Below are 12,819 nucleotides of genomic sequence, written 5' to 3'. Positions count from 1 at the left end.
ACCCTAACTGGCAAGGGAAGCCAGGAGTCAGAACCAGAGACACCAGAGACCGTGCCCACACTCAAGCCGAAGAAGAGGCCATGAATGGGAGATGAGGCAAGGGTGAAGGGGCTGTGGCAGACAGGAACACACAAGGAGTCAAGTTCTAGGAGGGTCAAAAAAGGGCGGGGCAGAAAAGATGGCTACCCAAGGAAGAGGTGGCAAGCAGGGCTGTTATTATCCTATTGCTTGCCTTAAAGAAAGAGGCAGACACACAGAGATCTATAATCCACAGAGATCCAACCGCTGGGATCAGAAGCTCACACCCAACCTACACCCTCTGCACTACCAAATGCTACTCCCTAGCTAAGAGCTGATGCTCACTATTTCTCCCTTTATCTGCAAAAACAGATTCTCTGAACTATTCATTTTTTCACAACTGTTCTGACAGAAGAAGTTTTGAATTGCTCCAGTCCAAGACACAATAAGTAAAGAAACATGGGGAGGGCCGAAGCCGCGGCTCATTAGGCTAATCCTCCACCTGCAGCGCTGGCACCCCAGGTTCTAGTCCCGGTTAGGGCACCAGATTCTGTCCCGGTTGCCCCTCTTCCAGTCCAGCTCTCTGCTGTGGCCTGGGAAGGCAGTGGAGGATGGCCCAAGTGCTTGGGCTCTGCACCTGCATGGGAGACCAGGAGGAAGCACCTGGCTCCTGGCTTCAGATCGGCGCAGTGTGCCAGCTGCAACACGCTGGCTGTAGCGGCCACTTAGGGGGTGAACCAACGGAAAAAGGAAGACCTCTCACTCTCTCTCTCTCTCTCTCTCTCACTGTCTAACTCTGTAAAAAAAAATTTAAAAAATTACAAAAAAAGAAACATGGGCAGGAGTTGGTATTGTGTCTTAGTGGTTAAGGCCACTTCCTGCGATACCAGGATCCCATATGGGCCCTGGCTCACATCCTGGCTGTTCTACTTCTGATTCAGCTCTTTGCTAATTGCCTGAAAAAACCAGGCTGTAGTTTTCAAGCCCCTGCCACCTACATGGGAGATCCAGATGAAGCTCCTGGCTCTCAGCCCTGGCTGTTGCAGCCAACGGGGTAGTGAAACAGTGAATGGAAGTTTTCTTTCTCTGTCTGTCTTTTGAATAAAGAAATAAACCAAAAAGAGAGAGAGAAACATGGTCAAGAATAAGCTTTTAGAGAAATCTGGGATGAATGAATGGGGCTCATTTAAAAGTAGTCTTATTTTAGTACACTGGGACTATTAAGCTCCATTCCTGCAAAGTTCATTTATTATCTATAACTACTGAGAACTTACTTTAGAACCACAAATGCCTATTTGGTGCCTTTTCACGTGTGACACACTAACGTGAAAGATACAAGAATGAGTAACAAGAAGCTACCTTCTACAAGTGCAGCGAAGGACCCCAGGATAGGCAAAGAAGAGCTAGAGCAGAGTCTGAAATCAGACCAACTGTGCCCAGGGGCAGGTCCTGGGCCAGGTCTTTTGGTTCTTGATAATGATCCCTCAGTAATTCCGGGATCTCAGGCAACTTCAACAAGTTCCATGTATCCTGTATTCTTCATCTGCAAATTGTAAATTATTACCGCTTCACCTCATAGGGTTGTCAAAAAAAATTAAATAAACGAGGACAAAAGAAAGCATTCTGCAACAGTTGCAAAGCATCAGGCATATTCAACTGTCATTGCTAGAAATTCCTCTGTCTCTCTACAGTACCACCTCATTTACTAATCAGGCTTAGCCAGAAGTCTAGGACAGAGATTCAAATCCCTTGAACATGGACGTTGATAAATAAAAGAACTATCAGTTGAGTCCAACTGATCTAAACCAATGTGTCCTGAGGACCCGTGGCACATAAAGTGCATAATAATTAAGTCTCAGCACAGCTGTATCAGACAGGTTCCGTTTTCCTATTGTAGAGAAAGCTCAGAGAGACGAAGTAGCTTGCCCGAGGTTACAGGACAAGTAAATCGAGCTTGATTCGTGCACGGGTCAGCCGGTCTTCCCTATATCGTGCAGCCTTTGTGGGGGCATAGGGAGGGGAGAGAAGGGGGCGATTGCTTTGTCCGTAATGCTGCCACCTCCAGTCCTAAATAAGTAAGCCCCAGAGAGTCCATCACAACGGACGGACGTCTGAACCGCTAACCCAATGACCTAACTCTTCTCCTCACCTCACAATTACATTATTCTGCAAGAAACCCATGAGGGACAAGCGTATCAGCAGCAAAAGGAAAGGCATACAGAAGCCGGTTTCTCTATCAGCTTCGCCCATGCTTGTGATTTCAGGCTGCGCAGGGGGAAAGGGAGCTGTAAGCAATGCTAATCGCATCATCCAAGGAGCACCAGACCCTAGCTCCCACAGTCCCGGGGAGGAACCGCTTTTGTGCTGTCTGGGTTTTTGTGACTGTACCAGCTAAAGGAGGAGATTCAGAGAAATCATATGTGATGGGCTTACAAACCCCACTAACCCATGTCAGGCCTAAAACTCACCCTAAGAGGTACAGAGCAACATAAGGGTTCATCCTGGTATTATCTGAGCAGGCACTTTGTATTTCCTTGCAAAGAAAGGAAGATAAACCACCAGCAAAGAGAATCAGCAAGTACTGAGTGGGAAGGAGGGAAAGCAGGGAGGACAAACCCCACACTGCTTCCCTGGGGGACAGGAACTGGCCCCTTCTGAGAGAGGACTGAAGAGACTGAACTTGAGGGAGAAGCTCCAGGGAGGCAGACTGTATATCAGTTTGAGAGGAAATCTGTAGACCCGGATGGAGTCGGTTTACTCAAGGGGTCACTCTACCACTACAGTGTTTGAGAAGCTGGGAAAACTTGAGAAAGACTGTCACAGAGCCTAGCTATGATGGGAAGATGATCCGATGACAGTCAATTCTGTTCCAAAACCTCTAGGTACAGTACAAGGATCAGGGTCATAGATTCTACAGCCAGAATTCCTTGTTCTCAACTTCTCAGCCAGGTAAACCTGTACAAGTTACTTATACTCTCTGGGCCTCATTTTTCTATGAAACAGGAATCATAACAGCAGTGACCTTACAGAGTTGTTGTGAGAATTAAATGAGTGCCTGTGCAGTACTTAGAGGAATATTTTCCAGGTAGTAAATACTCAGTAGACATGTACTAAGCACCTACCACGGGCCAGGCTCACTTCTAGGCTACAACATTGGATAACCATAAACAAGAGAGACAGGTCCCTACCTTCATGAATAAATAAGTACATATAATTTCAGATGCTAGGAGCTATGAAGAAAATAATAGACTATAAAACAGTCGCACGTCCTTGAGGAAGGGGCAAGGGAAAGCAGGGAGGGGCTTTCTGGGCTGAGTCGGGGACATGAAGGCAGAGCGGACGGCGAACACAGAGACCTCGCTGTAGATCAAAGCTCAGTATGTTCAAAGCAGGAGGGGGAAAAAAGTCTGCCTGTGTGGCTTGGAGCAGAATGAGGGAGAAAGGAGAAAACAATGGGAAATGCGATCAAAAAGACAGGCGAGATTCAATCACACGGGGCTCTGTAGACCGTGGGGAGGAGTCTGCGGTTGTATTCTATGGCAAGTTGTATTCTATGGCAAGGTTTTAAGCAGTGTGAGACATGGCACAATTTACATTTTACAGTAATTTACAGCACTTGCCATAGAAAAGCCTGCCACGCAATCAGTCCCTTCCTGTTCTTTCTTCATTTGCAGAAGTCTCAGAGGCCCGGGAAGATCTCCGAGCTGTAAGATAAAAGGTGTCCTCCGAGTCCCTGGATGATCACATGGACAGCCTCCTGCTGGCCAGCAACACTGATGTTAGGTTGCTAGGGAGTGAAAAGCACTTTGTTGTGCTAAACCAAAGGAGGAGGAAAGAAGTGGAAGAGATGGCAAAAGAGGGAGAGGGGGAGAGGGAGGAATATTTTGGCTGCCATAGAAAGCATGCACATGTAAAGTCTGGAAGTAACAGAGGAAGCAGACTGAGACTCTGTTTCCCTTACAACACCTTGACTAGGGGATGTGCTTCAGTTAGGTACTCTAAAAAAATAAGTGCACTTGTCAGGAACCAATTAATCTGTAGCATAGAGCAGTAGCCAATTGCTTGCCTTGTACATGCTGCCTAGCAGAGAAAGTAGCAAAAAAACAAAGGTAGTAGACCGGGTTAACCTGAGACAGTCCCGTAGGTGTCCACTTCCTTCTCCAGAAGCCAGGTTTGAAGCAATTTCCCTCCATCAGACTACAGACTATGTTTTTCAGTGCTTGTCAAATATGCAATATTAGCTTTTACAGCTATAGACTACAAAAAGAACGAGGCATACATGGTTGAGTTTTGGGCTATAATCAAGCAATTGCTAAGCTTAGGTATTCTTTGCTGGATACTGCAACTCCCTAAGCACTTCTATGTGCACAGTTTGTGTAGCCATGTCCATGGTCACTCATCAAAGTGTTTATAGAGCTCACACTTGGAACCAAGCACAGTTCCATGGTACTGGCAACATCGTAGTGAACTGAACAGACAGAAGCTCTGCTCTTTTCTTGCTAAATTAGTCAGCAACCATGTACAAGACAGATCAGGTCCTCAGTGTCATAGACAAACAAATAAACATCATTTCAGAAGCTAAGAGCAATGAAGAAAATAATAGAGTGTAATAAAATAGAAAAGAACAGGAGGCCATAAACTGGGGCAGGCATGAAAGCCAACATTCCGCCTGCGAGGAAAGAAACAATAAATAAGCAAGTAAAATGTGTCAGATGCTGACAAGGCTATAGCAAAGAAATAAAGCAGGAAGGATGGGGAGGGTCTTAAAAAGTACAGTAACATAAAGGATATCTAGGAGGTTGTGTATTCAAACCGGTGAAGTTTTAGGTAAAGAGATGAGCAAAAGGAGAGTTGAGGCCAGCATTGTGGCAAAAGAGGTTAAACTGCCAACTGCAACACCAGCATCCCATATGGGTGCCTATAGCTCCACTTCCAATCCAGCTCCCTGCTAATGAGCCTGGAAAAGCAGAAGATAGCCCAAGTTCTTGGGCCCCTGCATCCACATGGCACACCCAGAAGAAGCTCCTGGCTCCTGGTTTTGGACCTGCCAAGCTCTGGCCATTAAGGCTATTTGGGGAATGAACCAGTGGATGGAAGATATCTCTCTCTCTCTCTCTCTCTCTTTCTCTTTCTCTCTTTCTCTCTTTCTCTAACTCTGCCTTTCAAATAAATAATTTTTCTTAAAAAGGAAAATTCTCTTTTTAAAAAAATTAATAAAAGGAAAAAAAAAAAGGAAGGAGTCAAGGATGCCTGCTCCACTCTGTTTGGGGCAAAGGAAGTGGTGTCATTTACTGAGAAAGACCAAAGAGTAAGGAACCACATTTGTGGATGGAAGACCCTGAGTTTGGTTCTGAATATTTCTCTGAGATGTTCAAACAGCACAACCAAGTAGATAAATGACAAATGTCCACGACTTGTATGGCTACTGAAGTTTCAGGTATGGCTGATAGTTCATAAAAATCTGAGGGTCTACCCTCCCCGGTGGTATAGCACCTCCATGAATTTGTTCATTACCCAGATGCCTTCCGTCTTTATGCTCCACCCCCTTTGTCATGTGGTCCAAGAGGGCTGCTAGAACACCAGCCAGTTAAGACTGCTCAGAGAGGAAGCACACTAATGTCAATGTCTATTCTTGGCTGTTATTTTCCTCCAAGACCTTGGGAAACCCATTTCCCTTCCTGTGATGTGTTTTCCCATCTGACGGTCAAGTTCCTTGTTGCTCCAGCACACCCTGATGCTGTCAGAGCGGGGGTTGTGTGGCTTCCATCCCAATAGGGAGCCTGCCTGCTTGTGACATCATTATACATAGTATTGATTTGACTGGGAAACTGACCATGAAATATTCCATTTTCTTATTGGTGCTTCAGATAGAAACTCCCCAGGGAACTCAGAGAGTAATTGCTTTTGCTTCTACTTTGGAAGGGGCTGACTTTGATGCAATGCTGTTATCGTCTGCAGGTTTAATTTAGCTCTTTTGTCTGCAAGAAACTCCCGGGGAAAGATCCTTTATGCAGTGCCAAACGCATCACATGGCTGGCTGTTTCTGGCTGAATTTAGACTTGCCCTTTCCGCTCACAATCCTGGGATGCTCTGCCTGCACAGGGTCAGACAAGCTCACTTCCATCTCCCTGGGGATTTTTCTTCCAGAGCAATGGGTAATCTGGACCAGCCACTGGGTGTCAGCATTGCTTTGTCCAATTAAAGGGAAAATAGCTATTTGTTGGTTTGAGAGTTGTTTATGAAGCTATGTTTGAGCTCTAAAGTGACCAAGGCCCCCTGGACATTCACATTTCACACAATTCACATTTTTATTGTGCTTGGAGCTCTCCTCTCTGTCCTTCCACACAGAGACTTCCCACTCATTCCAGCTCTTCCAGGTCCCTCTCCTGGATCACAGCAACAATCGCCATGTCCAGTTGTGTCCCTCAAGTCTAGCTTTTTGATTTACTTACAATCAGGACTGCAAGAGGCTCATCTGTAGATTAACGAGCCTCCTGTCACAAGCGGTTTGCAAACAGAAGTTACAAAATCACCTGGCTGGAATTATTATAGAGGAAATATATATAAAAACAGAGCTTACAAATAGAACACATTATATGCCTATGTGTGTGCCTGTGTGTGTCTGTGAGAGAGAGAAAGATTGTGTATTTACGCATGTATGGCTAAATATGAACAGATCTGATATGATGTGGCTTTGGAGGCAGCGGTGAGTGGGCAAGTTCACACATCTAGCCAGATCTTCTCTCTGCATGAGAACCTTGAGTGACTCCCTTTCATCTACAATCAGGTCAACTCTATTTACCTTGGCAAACAGAGCTGTCTATATCTGGCTGCTGCAGTCTCCTCTTCTGTCTCGTCAGGCTTTGAACGAACCTTGCTGAAGAGCACAGCACACTCCCCACGCCTTTGCAGAGTCTCCTCCCCTTTCTAACTAGGCAACGCCTCCTTCCAGAGCCTCCTCCTGTGAGCTTGCTGGAAGCCCTCTGCCAGTGCCTAGTGCTCAGCCTACATTCAGAGCCCTTTCTGTTGACACCCAGGGCACTCTGGCTGGTGTACCGTCAGCCTCATGTGTCAGTGACCTGTTACACAGCTCTTATCCACTGGATTACAACCTGCCTGAGAAGGGACTTGGAGCTTTTCATTTTTATATCTCTGCCTCCTGCTGCTGCGTCAGGCCCATGCTTGATGTGTAACAAATGTTTGTTTACGCATTTCACCTGAACCCTTGAGGCTTTCAAGTTTATTTTGCTGAGTCTGCAACATGCCTGCCCACAGTCCGAACTGTAGTCATCCTGATGCAGTTTCCCAACCTGTCACTTCCTTAGGCTGATGGCTCTTATCATACCTGTGTATACAGGGCTACTTAAAAAAAAAAAGATTTTCTCTGAATACCCAGTTATATTTGTCTCAAATATTTACTTTCAAAGGAAACTTGGTATCACTGCCATAATTAAAAACCTATGTCACTTGCCACAAGACGACAATAAAAAAAAATTACTGTGGGAGATAGGCTATTAAATTCTAGCTAGACAATTTCACCTGCTAAAGCAGATATACCAAAACCATTAATGAATCATTCAGTCCTTCTTGTATTATGCCTCTTTGCCACACGACTGTGCATTCTTGTCACTAAATAGGCAAAATCCATGACTCCTTCGCTTGATTCTGAATTCAGCCATTACATCTGCTCTGCCCAGTGTTGTGTGAGTGTTTTTTAGAAATATAGAGAGGCATGAAAATCTCCTGCGTGACTAAGGCCATTCTTCTGTATTGAGAACATGCTCAGGTAGCTTTTGGAAGAATGTGAGAAATACAGAGCAGATCCCAGGTACCCCAGATCAAGACCAAAGGAAGCACTGACCTCAAGGGCTGACACGCAGACCCTGGCTAATTCAACTTTTGCTACTGAAAGGCACTGAGATTTTGTTTCATTTTGTTTGCTTTGCTTTGTTTTTAAAACTGAGACCGTGAGACAGACAAATAGAGCTCCCACCCACTGGTTCACTTCCAATAGCCAGGACTGGCTGGTGCCTGAGCTAGGAGCCAAGACCTTAACCTCGGCTCCACATGGGTGTCAAGAGACCAAGCACTGGGGCCATCCCCACTGTTTCCCAGGGTCTGTGTTAGCCAAACACTGGAGTCATGAGCCACAGCCAGGAATCAAACCCAGGTACTGCAAAGTGGGAAAACGCACCTTCTCCTACACCGAGCTCTGTTTAAAATGTTTCTGTGACAATAGACAAGTAATAGACCAGTTAAGACCCTGATCTCCCTGAGCCTATTGTCTCTGGTAAAAAGGACATAGATCGGAAGTGTTAGGGAAGTGCTAAAACACTAGCACCCAGTTGAAAATGTCTCCCTGAGAAATGCGAAACAAACCGCAATGAGACATCACCTCAGCCCTGTGAGAATGGCTAAACTCTCAAACACAGAGAGTAATGAATGCTGGCAAGGATGTGGAAAAGAGAAACACTTCTGCCCTGCTGCTGGGAACGGAAGCCAGTACAGCCACTGTGGGAAACAGGGTGGCGATTTCTTAAAAAACCAAAAGTGGACCAGCCATGTGACCCAGCAGTCCCACTACTGGCTAAATACCCAAAGACTTGAATGCAGTGTACCAAAGAGAAGCCTGCACCACCATGGTTACAGCAGCACTGGTCACAACAGCCAAAATCTGCAACCAACCAAGCTGTCCATCATCAGAAGAATGTATCAAGAAAATGTGGTCTATTTCAACAATGGAATATTATTCACTATCAGAAAGAATGAAATTCTACCATTTGCAGCAAATCGGACACAATTAGAGAACATCTTCCATGCTCATGGATTGGAAGAATCAATATCATCAAAATGTCCATTCTCAGAATTTGGGAGGATTCCCTCTTTTTCAATTGTTCGGAATAGTTTGAGAAGAATTGGAGTTAGTTCTTTAAATGTCTGGTAGAATTCAGCAGCGAATCCATCTGGTCCTGGGCTTTTCTTTGTTGGGAGGGCCTTTATTACTGTTTCAATTTCTGTCTCAGTTATGGGTCTGTTTAGGTTTTCTATGTCTTCCTGGTTCAATTTAGGTAGATTGCATGTGTCCAGGAATCTATCCATTTCTGATAGATTTTCCTGTTTGCTGGCATACAAGTCCTTGTAGTAATTTCTGATGATTCTTTTTATTTCTGTGGTGTCTGTTGTTACGTTTCCTTTTTCATCTCTGATTTTATTGATTTGGGTCTTTTCTCTTCTTTTTTTAGTTAGTTGGGCCAATGGGGTGTCAATTTTGTTTATTTTTTCAAAAAACCAGCTCCTCGTTTGGCTGATTTTTTGGAATTTTTTTTATTCAATCCTGTTAATTTCTTCTCTGATTTTAATTATTTCTCTTCTCCTACTAGATTTGGATCTGGTTTGCTGCAGATTTTCTAAATCCTTGAGATGCAGTGAAAGCTCATCTATTTTGTGCCTTTCCAATTTCTTGATATAGGCACCTATTGATATAAACTTTCCTCTTAACACTGCTTTTGCTGTATCCCATATGTTTTGGTATGTTGTGCTGTTATCCTTATTTACTTCCAGAAAATTTTTGATTTCTCTTTTAATTTCTTCTATGACCCATTGTTCATTCAGGAGCATGTTGTTCAATCTCCATGTGTTTGCATATGCTCTAGGGATTCCTGAGTTGCTAATTTCCAGCTTCATTCTGCTGTGGTCTGAGAAGCTGCATGGTATGATTCCAATTCTTTTGAATTTGCTGAGACTTGCTTTATGGCCTAGTATGTGGTCAATCCTAGAGAAGGTTCCATGTACTGCTGAGAAGAATGTAAATGCTTTCTGTGTAGGATGAAAAGTTCTGTAGATATCTGTTAGATCCATTTGGGCTATAGTGTCATTTAAATCTACTGTCTCCTTGTTGATCTTCTGTCCTGTTGATCTGTCTATTTCTTAGAGTGGAGTATTGAAGTCCCCCATTACTATTGTATTTGGGTCTAAGTCTCCCTTTATGTCCCTTAGTGAATCTTTTAAATAAACTGGTGCCCTGTAATTAGGTGCATATACATTGATAATCGCTATATCTTCCTGTTGAATTGATCCCTTAATCATTATATAGTGCCCCTCTTTGTCTCTCTTAACAGTTTTTGTGTTAAAGTTTATGTTGTCCGATATTAAGATGGCTACGCCCGCTCTTTTTTCATTTCTGTTGGCATGGTATATCTTTTTCCAGCCTTTCACTTTCAGTCTGTATGGATCTTTATTGGAAAGATGTGTTTCTTGTAAGCAGCAAATAGATGGGTTTTGTTCTTTAACCCAATCAGCCAATCTGTGTCTTTTAACTGGACAGTTCAGGCCATTAACGTTCAATGTGACTATTGATAAGTGGTAACTTTGCCCTGCCATTTGCCAAAGATATTTTCTAATATATGCTTTGAATTCACTGTGATCTTTTGCTGTGAGGTTTCCTTCCTTTACCTTCTTTCATAATGATGACCGTGTTTCTGTGTTTCTGTGTGCAACACATCTTTAAGCATCTTTTGTAGGGCTGGACGAGTGGCGACAAATTCTTTCAATTTCTGTTTGTTATGAAAGGTCTTTATTTCACCTTCATTCACAAATGATAGCTTTGCAGGATATAATATTCTGGGCTGGCAGTTTTTCTCTCTTAGTACCTGGGCTATGTCTCACCATTCCCTTCTAGCTTGTAGGGTTTCTGATGAGAAGTCTGCTGTGAGTCTAATTGGAGATCCTCTGAGAGTAGTCTGACATTTCTCTGTTGCACATTTTAGAATCTTTTCTTTATGTTTCACTGTGGTGAGTTTGACTACAACCTGTCATGGTGCCTGACTCATAGAATGACAGATATGACTCATAGAATGACAGCAGACTCATAGAATGACAGATGTCCTAAACAGCACTCTGGCCTCAGAATCAGCCCTTAAGGCATTCGGATCTGGCTGAAGAACCCATGAAAGTATTTTAGGCATGGAAAACCAAGACACTCTGGGGAATAAAAAAGACCTAAATGAAAGATCTCTACGAGTGAGATCCCAGTGGAGAGAACGGGGCCATCAAAGAAGGAGGTACCTTTCTCTGAAGGGAGGAGAGAACTTCCACTTTGACTAAGACCCTGTCTGAATAAGATCGAAGTCAGCGAACTCAAAAGGCTTCCATAGCCTTGGCAACTCATGCCTAGAGCCTAGGGAGATTACTGACGACATAAACAAGAGTGTCAAATTGTTAAGTCAACAACAGGAGTAACTGTGTACTTACTCCTCATGTGGGATCTGTCCTTAATGTGTTGTCCAATGTGAAGTAATGCTATAACTAATACTGAAACAGTATTTTACACTTTGTGTTTCTGTATGGGTGCAAACTGATGAAATCTTTACTTAATATATACTGAATCGATCTTCTGTATAAAAAGAGAATTGAAAATGAATCTTGATGTGAATGGAATGGGAGAGGGAGCGGGAGATGGGAGGGGTGCAAGTGGGAGGGAAGTTCTGGGGGGGGGAGCCATTGTAATCCATAAACTGTACTTTGGAAATTTATATTTACTAAATCAAAGTTAATAAATAAATAAATAAATAAATACCTTCGTGTATCAATACTGCTGCAAATATCATTTTATAAAACTGTGTTCTATACCTTTCTCAAAACAGTGGTTAAGAATGTTACACTTGGGCCAGTGCCGTGGCATAGCAGGTAAAGCCGCAGCCTGCAATGCCAGCATCCCATATGGGTGCCAGTTCAAGTCCCAGCTGCTCCACTCCCAACCCAGCTCTCTGTAGTGGCCTGGGACAGCAGTGGAGGATGGCCCAAGTGCTTGGGCCCCTGCACCCACATGGGAAACCCAGAAAAAGCTCCTGGCTCCTGGCTCCAGATCAGTGCAGCTCCAGCCATTGTGGCCAACCAGGGAGTGAACCAGTGGAAGGAAGACCTGTCTCTCTCTGCCTCTCCTTCTCTTTCTGTGTAACTCTGACTTTGAAATGAATAAATAGATCTAAAAAAAAAAGCAATGTTGTACTGCTATAGTTTTTTTTATTTATTTATTTTGACAGGCAGAGTGGACAGTGAGAGAGAGAGAGAGACAGAGAGAAAGGTCTTCCTCTGCCGTTAGTTCACCCTCCAATGGCTGCCACAGCTGGCGCGCTGCGGCTGGCGCACCGCGCTGATCTGATGGCGAGAGCCAGATACTTATCCTGGTCCCCCATGGGGTGCAGGGCCCAAGTACTTGGGCCATCCTCCACTGCACTCCCGGGCCACAGCAGAGAGCTGGCCTGGAAGAGGGGCAACCAGGACAGAATCCAGTGCCCCGACCGGGACTAGAACCCGGTGTGCCGGTGCCGCAAGGCGGAGGATTAGCCTAGTGAGCTGCGGCACCGGCCCTCTGCTATAGTTTTAATGATCTCTGATTACTTTAAAATTTACTATATGTGGCTGAAACTGTCATCTTTCCATTAAATTATTGTTTATAGATGCTGTTTATATTCTCACCAAACTAGGGTCCTCTTGCTTTGTACTTGTTAAACTTCTTATTTTGTGAAGTATTAATCCTTTTTACTGCATTGTAATTTTTTTTTGACATGCAGAGTTAGAGAGTGAGAGAGAGACAGAGAGAAAGGTCTTCCTTTGCCGTTGGTTCACCCCCCAAGTGGCCACCATGGTTGGCGCACTGCGGCCGGTGCACTGCACTGATCCGAAGCCAGGAGCCAGGTGCCTCCTCCTGGTCTCCCATGCTGGTGCAGGGCCCAAGGACCTAGGCCACCCTCCACTACCTTCCCGGACCACAGCAGAGAGCTGGACTGGAGGAGGAGCAAC

General features: G+C 44.4%; 1 protein-coding gene across 33 annotated transcripts in view; it reads right to left on the bottom strand.

Annotated features, from left to right (window-relative positions):
* Window positions 1-12,819, bottom strand: part of LOC138850199 (uncharacterized) — a 458,403-nt gene that overhangs the window by 405,352 nt on the left and 40,232 nt on the right. The gene's annotated exons all lie outside the window — the stretch shown is intronic.

This window comes from Oryctolagus cuniculus, chromosome 6 (genome assembly GCF_964237555.1).
Source record: "Oryctolagus cuniculus chromosome 6, mOryCun1.1, whole genome shotgun sequence".
NCBI lineage: Eukaryota > Metazoa > Chordata > Mammalia > Lagomorpha > Leporidae > Oryctolagus > Oryctolagus cuniculus.
The sequence above is the reverse complement of the archived record's forward strand: the minus strand, read 5'-3'. Positions and strand labels throughout refer to the sequence as shown.